The sequence below is a fragment of the Lynx rufus genome, unplaced genomic scaffold (assembly GCF_022079265.1).
Source record: "Lynx rufus isolate CCGP_SWC_20201006 ecotype Redwood Valley unplaced genomic scaffold, mLynRuf1.p SCAF_3, whole genome shotgun sequence".
In the NCBI taxonomy this organism is placed as follows: Eukaryota; Metazoa; Chordata; class Mammalia; order Carnivora; family Felidae; genus Lynx; species Lynx rufus.
In genome coordinates this window covers 150319164-150336377 of record NW_025814845.1, presented here as the reverse complement: position 1 = coordinate 150336377, position 17214 = coordinate 150319164, and positions in this window count along the sequence as shown.

The following is a 17214-nucleotide window of genomic DNA, read 5'->3' as shown; positions in this document are numbered from 1 at the left end:
TTTCACTTAGCATAATGCCATCGAGGTCCATCTATGCTGTTGTAAATGGTAGGATTTCCTCGTTTTTCATGGCTTAGTAATATTCCATTGTGTATATATACCATAACTTCTTTATTCATGTAGCCATTGATGGACACTTAGATTGTTTCCATGTCTTGACTCTTGTAAATGATGCTGCTGTGGACATGGGAGTACAAGTGTGTTTTCAAGTTAGTGTTGGCTTTTTTGGATCTATTCTCAGAAATGGAATTGGTTGATCATATGGTAGTTGTACTTTTAATTTTTGGAAGGATCCTCCATACTGTTTTCCATAGTGGCTGCACCAGTTTACAATCCCACCAACAGTGCAACAGTACATAAGGGGTCCGTTTTCTCCACACCCTCGCTGGCATTTGTTATCTCTTGTCTTTTTGATGATGACCATGCTAAGAGATGTGAGCTGATACCTCAGTGTTGAGTTTAATTTGCACTCCCCTAATGACTAGAGATTGAGCACCTTTTCATGTACTTGTTGGCCATCTGTATGTCTTTAAAGAGATGCCTATGTAAGTACTGTGCCCACTTTTGAATTGAGTTATTTGGTTTTTTGCTATTGAGTTGTATGAGTTCCTTATACATGTTGGACATTAACCCCTTATCAGATGTGTGCTCTGCAGATACTTTTCCCATTCTGGAGGTTGTCTTTTCACTTTGTTGATGGCTTCTGTTGCTGTGCAGAGCTTTTTAGTCTGATGTTTTTTATCTTTCTGTATGAGCTTTAGGTGTCCCTGTCACATCCAAAAAAAGGACATCATTATCAAGATGCAAGTCAGGTGGGAGGGGCCAGGAGCTATCCTCAGACTTGACTATGGATTAATCCCCCTGCCTGTATGTGTGCGCACAGGACCGTCCCATGTATGGTACTGGCTTTGCTCTGGGAGCAATTGGCTCTGCCCACCTGCTTGTCACTTCAACCACCGCTGGACCACATAGCTTCCAGCTTCTGGTCTGATGGGACTGCAAGACACTGTCTCCAGTGGGTGGGACTGTGATTCAACGCCTTGCCTGGGTGTGGGGAAACCAGGCTCTAAGGCTGGCAAATTTTCTAGTTTCAGGATCTATATCAGGCAGATGTATCTACACCCCGCCAAGGCCCTTAGAGTGCATCCCCAACTTGGTTCTGGAGGTGAGCAGTGCTGCTGGCTGGGATTACTACTTGGGGACTACAGATATGAACTTAGTCTGCCAAAATCTGTGTGCTGCTGTGTTGCAAGCCCCTCTGTCCTCTATCACAATCAAATTCCCAGTGGCTGAGCCCTGTAGATTCCCCAGCAATCCCTGTGGTGCAACATTAGAGTAGAGGCTCCTGCAAAGTGACCCACAATGCTGGCGGTAGCTGGTGGTTACCTTTGGGTTCTCTTCCTCCTGGAAGAACCGAGAGGCTCAGGGGAGGCCTCCCTCCATGTGGCGCTGCACTGGCCTGGGGAAGGGGCGGTCAGTTCAACGTGTAGCTGCCCCCCTTACCCTTCTAATGCAGCATGTTTTGGTCTGTGTGATGAGAGGTAGAGGAGAGGTGTGCTACTGCCTCAGCCCTCTGTTCTAGGATTCTCTCAATGGCGTCTTGTTCTTGAAGACTCGTTAGTTCTTATGAGGGAGGGTGAGTAAAGTCAGGAACAACCTGTGTTGGCATCCACTGGAGTTTATAGTTCAGTGATTTTTCAGTATCCTCACAGAGTTGTTCAACCATCACTGTAATGTTAGGCCATATCAACATCCCACAAAGAAGTTGCCCATTAGCCCTCTCTACTTTAGGCAAGCATGTCTTTACTTTCCTTGTCTGTGGCTTTGCCTGTCCTGGACACTTCACATAAGTGGAATCATAAAATATGTGGTCTTTTTTGGAGTGGCTTCCTTAATTTAGCATAAAGTTTTAGCATCCAAGTTCCTCCATGATGTAGCATGTGTCAATACTCCATCCATTTCATTGCTCATAGTACTACGTTGTATGGGTCTACTCCATATTGTCCTTCAGTTGGGAGACGTTTAGCTGGTTTGCATCCTTCAGTTATGGATTAATGCTGTTACAAATATCTGTGTAGATAAGTGTGTTTTGAAGCTCACTTATTATTGTTCACAGTTTGAAAAATAGTTCTTAAGCTCCCCTGATTTACTCTCTATTATCATAAAGGAACAGAAGTCAATTCTTTCCATGAGAAGGGAAGAAGCAACTGACTTGAGGCTGACCTTTGACTCTGAGACCTTAGTCTCTAGTGTTTCCACCAGCTTCCTTGAATGACCTCACAATTGGGGCCCTTTGGAGGGATTTGTTCTAGAATGGCTTCCTTCAGTCTTTCTAAATCTATATGTGCACCTTGAGGAAAACCTGAGAGGAGTGTAAAAGAATAATGAATACTTAAAAATATAGGAGTTCTTCTGCACTGGCATTTTGCACTCTAAGACTAAAATTAGAGAGGTGCCTGGGTGGCTCAGTCAGCTGAGCATCCAACTTTGACTCAGGTTGTGATCTCATGGTGTGTGAGTTTGAGCCCCACGTCCAGCTCACTTTTGTCAGCGCAGAGCCCACTTCAGATCCTTTGTCCCCTCTCTGCCCCCCCCACTTTCTCTATCTCATAAATAATAATTTTGGGGCACATGGGTGGCTCAGTCGGTTGAGCGTCTGACTTTAGATTTCGGCTCAGGTCATGATCTCACGGTTTGTGAGTTTGAGCCCCACATCAGGCTCTGCACTGACAGCACAGAGCCTGCTTGGGATTCTCTGTCTGCCCCTCCCCCACTCATTCTCTCCTTCTCTCTCTGTCTCTCAAAATAAACATTTAAAAAAATAAATAATTTAAAATGACTAAAATTAGAGTTGCCCTTTCTATTTAAACATGCAATATCTGGGGCACACCTTGGGATCCCAGGAGATGACTCAATGTTGTGCTATAAAAGACTCCTTTCTGTTGGGAGAAAAGGTTTTTTACAGTTCATTTGGAAATGATCTGGGGAAGGAAGCCTGGGTGGCTCAGTTGGTTAAGTGTCCTACCCTTGATTTAGGCTCAGGTCACTATTTGTGGGATCGAGCCCCATTTGGGGATTCTCTCTCCCCCTCTCTTTGCTCCTCCCTTGCTTGCATTTGCTCAGGCTCTCTGTCTCTGTCTCTCTCGAAATAAATAAAAACATTAAACTTTAAAAAAAAAAAAAAGAAGGAAATGATCTGAAGAGCTTCTTAGAAGGGGAAAGTGGGGATTTAACTACAAAAATAGTGTTTTGATTTTAAATGAAAAAAGGAAAACTATAAAGGTTGACTTTGCTTGGCTGTCTTAGATCTTGAAGATTTCCCCAGACTACCAACGTGGCCGTTAGTCGTGCTGCCATGTTTTCCGTGTGGCATGGCCACAATGTGCCTTTGTGTCGCTCCACAGACGGCACGGCTCACAGCTACCATCAGGAAAGTTCAAAATTGAGAAGCAGGCTCTGAGCAGAGAGTATTACTGCTGTTTTGGACATTTCCTGTAGAAGGGGGTGGACGCTAATAGTTTTTTAACTTGCATAGGCCAAGTTGCCGATTTGTTACTGTATTTTATGGTAAGGGCATGAGTCTTCAAAAACAAACAAAACCCTTTTAGATCTTTTAAAAATATTAAGAATTCAAACAATTAAAGATATATAATGAAAAAAAAAAGTTGTCTTCTCTAAACCCAATCAATAAGTGATGTTAACAGCATAATGTGTATCTATATTTCCCCCCTGTGCCTCTACAGTATAGTATCAGACAATCAAACTTTTTTTTTCTTTTTTAAACTGTAAAAGGGCTAAGACAACATTGCCAAACTTCTTGGGAAAGAATCACTTGCAACCTTTGCCACCTAACATACTAGTTTTTTTTTTTTAATATTTCCATCCAGTCTTCTCATATGTGTTCCAAGTAACTTACATGTAGTTTTAATAGTTACCACTTAAAAAATAGCTGCTTAATAATCCATTGAATAAAATACCATAATTATGTAACAATTTTATATTTTAATTGCTTTTCTTTGGAAACTAGAAATACAATCGCTTCTCAGCCTTTTGGCTAAGTGTGGAAACTAGAAATACAATTACTTGGCCAGAGTATGTGAACACTATTTGCCTCTTAATTTTATGTAGTCAAATGCTATTGAGGGACACTTCGGTGGCTCAGTAGTCTAATAGTCCACTTTTTTTTTTTTAACATTTATTCATTTTTGAGAAACAGAGACAGAGTGTGAGTGTGGGAGGGCCAGAGAGAGAGGAAGACACAGAATCCAAAGCAGGCTCCAGGCTCTGAGCTGTCAGCACAGAGCCTGATGTGGGGCTCGAACCCACGGAGTGGGAGATCATGACCTGAGCCAAAGTCAGAAGCTCAACCGACTGAGCCACCCAGGCGCCCCTGCGTCCAACTCTTAATTTTGGCTCAGGTCATGATCTCCCAGTTCGTGAGATGGAGCCCTGCGTCGGGATTTTCTCTCTCCCTCTGTCTATGCCCCTCTCCCACTTGTACTCACTCTCTCTCTCTCAAAATAAATGAACATTTTTTAAAAATGAAAGAAACTGCTATTGAGAAAAAATTGAATTAATGTATGAAATTAGAAATTCTGCTCTACCATCAACATTCCTTCTTGTGGTACATATTTATTTACCATGATATGGTCTACATTTCTTTAAACGTTTTGCTTAAAAAAAAAAAAAAGTTTTATTTTGTAAAAATTTTGGGGAATATAAACTTAGTTTTTTGCTGGAGAATCTTAAGAGTCTAATTGAAAGAGATTTGAACTAATGTAATAGATACCAGATCTTGGATAACTACCTCTAGCTCGGGGTATTGGTTCCATAAGCCACCCATGAGATAGTAATCCTGTTTTTAAATCACATTTTATTAAGATAATGTTGGGTACTCACTTTTTTGAAAATAGACATATGTCAGTTTTTGTGGTTCTAATATGTGTGCTTGACCATGAGGGACTAAATTAAACAGGCAATGCCTCATCTTTCCACTGTGAAGATCCCCCAAAGCCTTTCTGCCCAACTTAAATATATAGCTTTTAGGGTTGCAGATGAGATTATAAAATATATACCTTTAATATTAGTTGTGTGTTTCAAATTTGTTCATCTGTTAACCAAGAAACGAGATTTTTCCTCGTTATATTCACCTTTCATGAATGTTATTCAAATATCAAATTCACTTTTGACATTAACTTTTGTGTTTTCACAAGTCAAGAGCAAATAATCTTTTGTTCCAATTTGTTTGACATGCAGCGTTGTTTCTGTTTTATTAAAGTAAACTCTACCCCCAACATGGGGCTTGAACTCATGACCCTGAGATCAAGAGTCACATGTTCTGCTGACTGAGCCAGTGGGGCGTCCCTACATGCAGCCTTGTTTAATCTATGTGTGATGCTGTGGGTGGAAATTTAATCCCAAACCACAAGTACTCCTCTGCATAATACCATTCAAAATCCATCCTGTGATTGCCACACAGTCACTTACAGTATTGCTTTCAGGGATTTTTAAACACCTAACACTTGAAATTGTAGCTTCATGATCCCAGGGAGCATTCGCAAATACGTTAATTTACCGCCTTCTTTAAAGTCTGTTCCACCAGCACCAGGTAATTAGCATCGCTGAAGGTCGTCTGAGGCTAAAAATAGATTTCCCCAGACAGCATTCTGTTCAGGTTATTGAGGTGCTTAGGGTATTGAAAAGACTTTGTGATGTCTCATTTATAAAGCGACCCTCTCTAAGGGATACTTTCGGAAGAAAAATTTGCCTTATATTGGGGCACGTGTAATATATTCTCTATTGATATATTTAAGTCCTTGAGAAAAAAGGATTTAGGAAATGTATTAACAAGAAACAAACATTTTTATTTTTTCCCAGTTCTTTATTTAAATTTAAGTGTAGGGCTGCCTGGGTAGGGCTCAGTCGGTTGGGCATCTGACTTCAGCTCAGGTCATGATCTCACAGTTTGTGAGTTCGAGCCCGCGAAGGGCTCTGTGCTGACAGTCCAGAGCCTGGAGCCTGCTTCAAAAATTCTGTGCCTTCCTCTCTCTCTGCCCCTCCCCCACTCATGCTCTGTCTCTCTCTGTCTCTGTCTGTCTCTCTCTCAAAAATAAACATTAAAAAAAAAAAATTTAAGTGTACTTCTCACGTAACTTCAGGAATCTATACAGATTATTGAGAAAAGTTTAAGGATAATTTACAGTGTGCAAGAATTCACCAGGGTAAGCTCCCCTCCCCCAAGAATTGTGCTTTCCCAATTTTTTCACACTCAAGGCACTGAGAAAATATATCATTAAAAGCATAATTTTAAAATGTCATTAGAATATGCTATTTTTTGTAACACACCATTTTCCACTAAGAAACAAAAAACTTTTCCAACTGAACAGACAATGCTTTTACATTGCTTGGAGTTTTTATTTTATATCTTACTGGAGCACTCTTTTTGTACTAGATACAGATTTTTATCACTTGTGCATACATAAAAAGAGAAATAGTCAAATGCATCTTTGGTATACTTAAGACTTGGGGTCTGACTTTTCTGAATCTCTTTTGACTCAGTGTCTCTTTTTCTACCCAGCATTATTCTCTTTGCCAACAGGAGTATTGATGATAGGGCATTTCTTAAAAGAATTCATAAAAACTAAAAATCATTGGTGCTGTAAATCAGCTTTACAATTACACCAAGTTAGTGTACTTTTGAACCTACTTCAGGAATGTGACTAAATAGATCTGATTCACCCCAACCTACACCCCTCTGGCTCCCAAGGGTTTGAAAGCTGACACCCACCCTGCAGATTTCTAGACTGTGCTTTTGACGGTGCCTTGTAGGCGATGCCAACACTATGAACACTGTCACTGGTCAACAGCAGTTATAAGCAGCTTGATTTCAAAGACATTAAAGTGTGGAAGACAATGTTGAGTCTTAGCACAGGTAGCTATGATGGATAGATATGGTTGCATTTGTACCCACTGGAGTCCAAGGGCAGCCCCCACCCTTCCCTGGGTGTCATTTTGAGGGCTGAAATGAAGAAGGAAGCTCAGCCGTTGTTGGCCACTGTTGGGCCAACTACCTGCCTTTGACATTGCTGGTGGGTGGACAGGTAAGGCGGGCACCAGACTTGCTAAGGATGCCACTTCTCTTGAGAGACATTAAAGTTATAATAAAGATGAGCCAATATTTCCATTTCTTTTTTTCCGTTAGTGTCAAAATACTTTTCTTAAAATTATTTAGCACGTTCCTATGAAAGCGAAATTATTTGGTGTCTTGCTGGGGAATACATAATTGTTAAATAATGGATTCCATTCAGTGAAAAAGGTAGAACCTATTGCAACAGTTTGAAAATTCCTAGTTTCCTCCTTAAGCCCTAGAGTTGTTGGGGAAAAGGAAATTTGCTAAATATCTGCCATATGCTTTGAAACTAATTTTGCAATGTTTACTAAATTCTGGAAATGAAGTACTACGCTGACATATGTAGTCAGTCTTGAAACAGATGGGACTCTGTTTGAAGGGCAGAAATGAATAATTTTTGAGAATCTGTTTTAATAAAAGACTTAAAAACTGTCCCTGTTAGTGTTGAATTCCTGTCATGTGGTAATAGTTTATATAATTGTACAGAAACTGTTTCCAACACTTCCCTTCAATAAAGCCAATTTACAATTCCCTGGAAAGACTCCTTCGCACAGATAAACAGTGTTTTTTATTTTGTGTGTGTGTTTTTTTAACGTTTATTTATTTTTGAGACAGAGAGACAGAGCATGAATGGGGGAGGGTCAAAGAGAGGGAGACAGAATCTGAAGCAGGCTCCAGGCTCCGAGCTGTCAGCACAGAGCCTGACGCAGGGCTCGAACTCTCGGACTGTGAGATCATGACCTGAGCCGAAGTCACTGAGCCACCCAGGCACCCCTTTATTTTGTGTTTTAATAGTCTCTTTAGTAAGTGCTTCTGTTTTGCTAGCATTTTTCACAACAAATATCAGGGAACCCAGAATGACTTCATAATTTAAGAAATATATCACTTACACCTATCCTATTCCCATAGACATTTTAAAATTTTGTTTGGTATTTCTCCCTTTTCACTTAAAAGATGCGTGCATATTTACAATCTTGTTTCCCCTTATTTTATTCACCTGTGTGCCATGTGTTGCTACCGACTCTAGTGAGGGTAAATGCATATGTAATTTTACTAGATCCCAATATTCTTAAACACTTTTTATCAAAGTATAACATAACATAGTATATGAATCTTATGTGTCCAGATGGATGCATTTTTATTTTTTGAAATGTTTATTTATTTTTGAGAGAGAGAGAGAGCATGCGAGCACGAGTGGGGGAGGGGCAGAGAAAGGGAGAGGGAGACAGAGAATCCCAAGCAGGCTCCATGCTGTCAGCACAGAACCCAATGTGGGGGCTCGAACTCACGAACCATGAGATCATGATCTGAGCCAAAATCAAGAGGCGGACACATAACTGAGCCACCTAAGCGCCCCCAGACGGATGCATTTTTAAAGATGTGTAAATCTATGCAACCACTACCTAGAATCAAGACATAAAATATATGAGTTCCCAGAACCCCTCCCATACCCCCTCTTTGTCACTACCAATCTTGCCCCAGAGGTAACGACACCCTTACTTCTAACACTACAGATAAGTTTCGTTGTTTTGGACTTACATATAAATAAAAGTATAGAGTCCTTTTTTTGGTGCCTGGTTTCTTTTGCTCAACACTGTGTTCATGAGATTCATCCATGTCACTATGTATAGACATAATAGTTCATTTCACTGCTGTATAGTATTGCAGAATATGACAAAATCAACATAAAAAAATCAATTTTCCCAAAGACAATAGGCTTTTGAGTATTATAGTGATTTGCAATATGCCCTTCTGGGTTTGGGCAGAGTGTGCCCTCCATTCCTCCTTTCTGAACCCAACACTGATTATCTTCCTTTTGCAGACCCCAGAGTGGGTCTGGGAGTAGGAGGGACTTTCCTAGGCCTGCTAGACCTGGATACTCCCCCTCGATCCCCGTGGGCTTGGCCCAGCCTCTGCACCACTTCTCAGATTCCCTGACACTTGAGCCTCACCCTCTGCAGTGCCTTTCACTTGTTTTTCTTCCCCAAAAATCCAGGGGTGGGGGTTGGTGGGGATGAGTCCTGTCAAGGGGGGGTCCCAAGGGAAGGGAGGGCGGAAGGCTCTCAGGAATCCTTTATTCCTGTAGTAATAATAATACTAACACTGGGGAAATGGGTGGGAGAAAATCAGGTCATTAAATCCTCCCCACCCCCAGAAAAATCAATTTTAATTCTAATGGACATTTGGGTTATTTCCAGTTGGGGGCTATTATGAACAGGGGTGCTATGAGCTTTCTTGTATGTATCTCTTGGTGAATGTAAGTTTTCAATTCTGTTGAGTGTAGACCTAGGCTCTATATAGCATATGCTGGGTCTAGTGTAAGCTCACTCTTGGTGTATCCTACCTAACAGTGCCAACGAACGGGACGTGAGCTCTGCACATCCTTGCTAACATTTAGCATTGGCAGGGTCATTAATTTCAGCTATTCTGGTGAATGACTAATAAGACCTCATTGTGGTTTTTATTTCTTTCTCTAATTTCTATTGAGATATATATGCACAAGAATGTACAAATTCTATGGGCAGAGGAGCTTGGTTAAATTTTTTTTTAGAGCTTAATAAAAATTTTTTAATCACTTCAATAGTATTTATTATTTAGAGCAGTTTCAGATTCACAACAAAGTGGAGCGGAAAGTAGAGAGTGCCCATATATCCTCTGGTCCCCAACATGTACAACCTCCCCACTATCAACATCCCCCACCAGAGTGGTACATTTGGCACAATCAGTGAACCTACCATATTGACACATCATAATGACCCAAAGTCCATAGTTTACATTAGGGCTCACTCTTGGCGTTGCAGTTTCTATGGGTTTGTAAAAGTGTATAATGATAAGCATATAGCATTATGGTCTCATACAGAACAGTTTCACTGACCTAAGAACCCTCTGTGTTCCACCTACTCATCCCTCCGTCCTGGCAACCACTGATGTGTGTGTGTGTGTGTGTGTGTGTGAGTCCCTGGGTGGCCCCAAATATGACTGATTTTTTTTAAGGTCTCCATAGTTTGGCCTTTCCTAGAATGTCATATAGTTAGACTCATAGGTATGTAGCCTCTGCATATTGGCTTCTTTCATTTAATAACACGCACTTAAGTTTCTTTCGTGTCTTTTCACAGCTTGATAGCTCATTTGTTTTTAGTGGTAAATAATGTTCCATTGTTTAGATGTACCACAGTTTATCCATTCTCCTATTGAAGGACATCTTGGTTGCTTCCAAGCTTTGGCAATTATGAATAGGGATGTTATAAACATCCTTGTGGAGGTTGTCATGTGGATGTTAAGTTTTCAACTCCTTTGGGTAAATACCAACCAATGAGATTGCTGGGTCGTACAGTAAGAATGTTTAGTATTATAAGACACTGCCAAACTGCTTTCCAAAATGGCTGCACAATTTTGAGTTCCCACCAGCAATGAATGTCACATCTTTGGCCGCATTTGGTGTTGCTAGTGTTTAGAAATGTGGCCATAGTGGGGTTCCCAGTGGCTCAGTTGGTTAAGCGTCCACCTCTTGGTTTCAGCTCAGGTCATGACCTCACAGTTTGTGAGTTCAAGCCCCACATTCAACTCCATGCTGACAGTGTGGAGCCCACTTGGGATTCTCTCTCTCCCTCTCTCTCTCTCTGTCCCTCCCCATTGTCTTTCTCTCTCTGTCTCTCTCTCAAAACAGACCAATAAACTTAAAAAAGATTAAAAAAAAAACTTGGCCATTCTAATAGGTGGTTAGTGGTATTGTCATTTTGCTTTTTCAATTTCCTAATGACATGTGATGTGAATATCTTTTGTATACACTTATTTGCCATCCATAGGTCTTCTTTAGTAAGGTGCCTGTTCAGGTCTTTGCCCATTTTTTAGTTAGATTTTTCATTTTCTTATCACTGAGTTTTAAGTGTCCTTTGTGTATTTGGGATAACAATCTTCTATCAGATGTGTCTTTTGCAAATATTTTCTCCCAGTCTGTGACTTGTTATCTCATTGTCTTGACATTGTCTTTTGCAGAGCAGAAGCCTTTAATTTCAAAGAACTCTTGCCTATCAATTATTTCCTAGAGTTTAAGAAATTTTTACATACACATATCCTATGGAGCCACCACCCAAATCAAGATATACAATATTTCCAGCACCCCAGAGGCTCCCTTCTGCCCCCACTCTCAAAAGTAAACCACTGTTCTAGGATTTCTCATGGTTAGTTTCCTAGATACTCCATTTTTTTTTCAATGCAATTTAAATAGTATCTCTAGGGGCATGTGGGTGGCTCAGTCAGTTAAGCATCAGACTTTGGCTCAGATCATGATCTCACAGTTTGTGAGTTAGAGCCCCGTATCGGGCTCTGTGCTGACAGCTCAGAGCCTGGAGCCTGCTTCAGATTCTATGTCTCCCTCTCTCTCTGCCCCTCCCCTGCTTGTGCTCTCTCTCTCTCTCTCTCTCTCTCTCTCAAAGATAAATAAACATTAGGGGTGCCAGGGTGGCTCAGTCGGTTAAGCTTTGGACTTCAGCTCAGGTTCATGAGTTCATGAGTTCAGGTTCATGAGTTTGAGCCTCAGGCTCTGTGCTGACAGCTCAGAGCCTGGAGCCTGCTTCAGATTCTGTGTCTCCCTCTCTCTCTGCTCGTGTTCTGTCTCTCTCTTATTCTTTCAAAAATAAATAAAACATTAAAAAATTTTTAAATAAAAATAAATAAACATTAAAAAATTAAATAGTATTTCTAAAATTTTTTATTTTGTTTTGTTTTTCTTCTGGAAATACAGTTGGCTTTTGTGTATTGGCCTGTTGACCTTCCTTATTAATTTTTATAGTTTACTTATAGATTCTTCTGGATTTTCTATTTTTAAAAAATCATGTCAGTTGTGAATCTTGACAACTTTCTTTCTTCCTTTCCAATCTTTATGCATTTCTTTATCTTGCATTTTAACACTGGGTACGACTTTGAGCATGAGGTGGAATGAAAGTGATACCTGTAGGTACATTTGTGTGTTCCCGTCTCAGCGGAAGGCTTTCAAGATATCACCATTCAGTATAATATTTGCTGTAGGCTTTTTATAGATATCCTTTATTAGATTAAAGAAAATCCCTTTCTGATTTGCTGTAAGTGTCCTTACTGTGGATTTTATTAAATGCTTTTTCTGCATCTATTAAAACAATTACATGAGTTTTCTCCTTTATTCTGTTGATGTGGCCGATTACACAGATTAATTTTTGAAGGTTAAATCAAATTGCATTCCTACAGATACTAGTTTTCTCTACATTTTTGGATTTGTTTGCTAATATTTGGTTTAGGATATTTGCACCTATGTTTATGAGGGACATTAGTCTATAATTTTCCTTCTTTGTATGCCCTCATAAGATTTTTGTTATCGAAATCATGCTGGCCTCACAAACATAAGATTACTCTGAAAGGTGTAGAGAAGAGGGCAGACTGACTTGGGAACCTGAGACCAAAGAATGACATGGTGCTTAGTTCCCTGGATTTTCTTTTTGCCTTGCATAAGTGTTCCTAAAAAAAAGTTAAAAAAATACATTTGGATACAATTTAACAAATTTAAATATAACATATCAGAATTTGCTAGAGAAGCTGGCAACCTGGAAATGCCAATGGGTACAGACAAAAGAGGCCCAAGAAAAGCTTGCTCTCTCTAGCCAAAGAATCAGGAAAGAGGCAACCTAACAAGACAGAAAAAAAATAGAAAATAATCACTCTGTTGAATGGAAAAGGCCGCAGAAAAAAATGTGGCCCAGCTCCCACCCACACGAACAAATATCAAGTGGAAAGCCTAGACTTCCGCCCTTGTCAGACTATAAGAGAAACTCAAAAACAGTGTCAACCAACAGGACATAATTGATATTTATTGAACACTCCACCCAACAACAGCAGAATACACATTCTTTTCAAGTGCCCATGGAGCCTCTAGCAAGGCTAGAGGCTGGTCCATAAAGCAAACCTCAAATGTATTCAAAAGGACTGAAATTATATAGAATGTGATCTCTAACCACGATGGAGTCAAAGTAGAAATACATAACAGAAAGATAACAGGAAACTATCTGAACACTTTGAAATGAAACAACACACTCCTAAAAAATCCATGGGTCCACAAGGAAGTTTTAAAGAAATAAGTGATAGGGATTAAGGATAGCACTTGTCGTGATGAGCACTGGGTGTTGTATGGAAATGCTGAATCGCTATACTGCACACCTGAAACTAACATTATTGTATGTTAACTAACTGGAATTTAAATAAAAACTTAAGAAAATTTTAAGAAAAAAAAGATATAAGTGTTCCTAAAAAAATTTAAAAAATACATTTAGATACAATTTAATGAATTTAAATACAACATATCAGAATTTGGGGGAAGCAGGTGAGGCAGTGCTGAGAAGATGTATAGCACTAAATGCATATATTAGAAAAAAAGAGAAGCCTCAAATCTGTCATCTAAGGAACCACCTCAAGAACTTAGAAGAAGAAAAGCAAAATAAACCCCAAGCCAGCAGGGGGAAGAAAATAAAAATAAGAGCAGAAATCAATGGAATTCAAAACAGAAAAAGAAAAAAAAAAAAAAGAAAAGAAAACAAAAAGGTGGTTATTTGAAAAGATTAATAAAGTTGGCAATCCTCCAGGAAGGTAACAAATTAAAAGAGAGAGAGCAAACACCCAATCAAGCAGCATCAGGAATGAAACATGCAAGGGGCGCCTGGGTGGCTTAGTCAGTTAAGCCTTGGACTTTGACTCAGGTCATGATCTCCCAGTTTCTGGATCAGAGCCCCTTGCTGGGCTCTGTGCTGATGGTTCAGAGCCTAGAGCCTGCTTCAGATTCTGTGTCTCCCTCTCTCTGCCCCTCCCTTGCTCGCACTCTGTCTCTCTCGCTCTCTCTTTCAAAAATAAATAAGCATTAAAAAAAAAAAAAAGGAATGAAACAGAGGATATCACTACAGATCTTGCAGACGTCAAAAGGATACCAAGGAAATACTCCAAATAGCTCTATGAACATAAATTTGGCAAATCAGATGAAATGGACCAATTTCTTGAAAAACACAAACCACCATATCTCATGCAGCATGTAATAGGTAATTTGGATAACCCTATAATTGTTAAGGAAGTTGAATTCATAGTTGTAAAAATCCCATAAGGACTTCCGGTTTCCGGTTTTGCATGTAAGATGCTGGAAGTCATGACTCTGTCCTCACAACAGAAAAAATCAGCAACTCTTACATCTGTCAGAGAAGTGAGGTCACAGGGCAAACTGCTGTCTCCAAAATCGGAGAAACTGACAGGTGAATATAGAGAATTACAACTCCCCAGAGCAGAAACCGGGAGCACAAACCTCTATGGCATTTGCACGAGGTAGGAAGCTTGCACTGGAATTGATGAGCTCCTGGAGGCTCGGCATGGGTGAGATTGGAAACTCCAGGTAGACTTAGTCATCAAGGGCCCCCTACTCTTGTGAATTTTACTCAGGAGCTTGATTGGGTTCTCACAAGAACATTAGAAAAAATTCCCCTCGTGAGTCTGGCAGGAAGAGGGGGAAATGGAACAAATTTGAAATATGCCAGAGCGTTCTGTTCTTCCTAACAAGGAGAAACTGGTTAGCCAGAGCCTGGTTCTATCAGTTAACTGCCCTGGTTCTAGCCTTCCCTATCGTTGAAGGGAAACTCCCAGCTCCCGCCCACTCTAGCCAGCGGGTCCCACCTAAGGGGGGTGGGGCTGTGGGACTAAGAAGCTTTTGTGAAATTCACAGTCCAGAGGTAGGGCTTAGATAAGACTGAGACCTACTCACAGGACTATAGAAAGCTCCTTCCTCCCCCACACCTTACCAGCACTTTCCTGCAGGCCTATTTACAGCATTTCCTTTTACCTAATACTTAATGCTCAGTTACCAAAAAATTACAAGACGTACTAAAAGGTATAAAACACAGTTTAAAGAGCTGGAGTGAGCATGAGAACCAGATTCAGTTATGACGAGGATGTTGGAATTATCAGATTGGGAATTTAAAATAGCTATGATTCCTGTGTTAAGGGTTCTAATGGGTAAAAGACAACACACAAGAACAGGTGGGTAATGTAAGCACAGAGAGAGAAATTCTAAGAAAGAATAAAAGGGAATGCTAGAGATCAAAAACATCGTAACAGAAATGAAGAGTGCCTTTAAAGGGCTTATTAGTAGACTGGACATGGTTGAGGGAAAGACAATCTAAGTTTGGGAATATCTCAATAAAAACCTCCAAAACTGAAAATCAAAGAGAAAAAAAGACTGAAAAAAAAACAAAAACCCACCTCAGAATAGAATATCTAAGAATCGTGGAACTACTGTGAAAAGTATAGCACACACATAGTGGGTATGCCAGAAGAAGAGAAAAAGGAACAAAAGAAATATTTTACTTTAATTTGTTTTATTTATTTTTAATAGAATTTATTGTCAAATTGGCTTACATACAACACCCAGTGCTCATCCCAACAAGTGCCCTCCTCAGTGCGCATCACCCACTTTCCCCTCCCTCCCACCCCCATCAACCCTCAGTTTATTCTCAGTTTTTAAGAGTCTCTTATGGCTTGCCTCCCTCCCTCTCCGTTTGTAACTATTTTTTCCCCTTGCCTTCCCCCATGGCCTTCTGTTAAGTTTCTCAAGATCCATGTATGAGTGAAAAACATATGATATCTGTCCTTCTCTGATCGACTTATTTCAGGCAGCATAATACCTTCCAGTTCCATCCACGTTGCTGCAAATGGCAGGGTTTCATTCTTTCTCATTGCTAAGTAGTATTCCATTGTATATATAAACCACATCTTCTTTATCCATTCATCAGTTGATGGACATTTAGGCTCTTTCCATAATTTGGCTATTGTTGAAAGCACTGCTATAAACATTGGGGTACAAGTGCCCCTATGCATCAGCACTCCTGTGTCCCTTGGGTAAATTCCTAGTAGTGCTATTGCTGGGTTGTAGGGTAGTTCTATTTTTAATTTTTTGAGGAACCTCCACACTTTTCCAGAGCAGCTGCACCAGTTTGCATTCCCACCAACGGTGCAAGAAGGTTCCCGTTCAAAAGAAATATTTTAAACAATCATGATTGAGGATTTTCCCCAAATTAATGTCAGAAACCAAACCACAGGGACTCAGAGACTAAGCAGAGTAAAAACTCCCATAAAGGAAATCTTCTGGTACAATCACTGGGGAATTGTGCCGAATGTTAAAAGAAGAATTAACACTAATTCTATACAATCTCTTCTGGAGAATAGAAAAGGAGGGAATACTTTCCAGTTAATTTGATGAAGTTAGTATTATACTGATACCAAAACCAGACAAAGATGGTACAGAGAAAGAAAACTACAGACCAATACTTATAATGAATATAGATGCAAAGATCCCTAACAAAATATTAGCAAATAGAATTAAGCAGTATATCAAAATAATTATACACCATTGCAAGTGTTTATCCCAAGGATACAAGGTTATTTCAATATTCAGAAATCAATGTAATCCATCCTATTAACAAACTAAAAAATTAAAATTACATGATCATATCAATCTATGCAAAAAAAAAAAACCCAACTTTAACAAAATTCAACACCCATTTATAATAAAATCTCTCCAGGGGCGCCTGGGTGGCGCAGTCGGTTAAGCGTCCGACTTCAGCCAGGTCACGATCTCGCGGTCCGTGAGTTCGAGCCCCGCGTCGGGCTCTGGGCTGATGGCTCAGAGCCTGGAGCCTGTTTCCGATTCTGTGTCTCCCTCTCTCTCTGCCCCTCCCCCGTTCATGCTCTGTCTCTCTCTGTCCCAAAAATAAATAAACGTTGAAAAAAAAAAATTAAAAAAAAAAAAATAAAATCTCTCCAAAAAAAAACCAAAAAGGAGGAATAGAGAGGAATTTCTTCAATGTTACAAAGAATACTTATAAAAATTCTAATATTATTATATTATTAATATAATATTATTAGCTGATATTATACTTAATGGTGAAAAATTGAATGCTTTTCCCCTAAAATCAGGAATAAGACGGGACACCTGGGTGTCTGACTCTTGATTTAGGCTCAGGTCATGATCTCACAGTTCATGAGTTCGAGCCCCGCATCAGACTCTGCACTGATGGTGTGGAGCC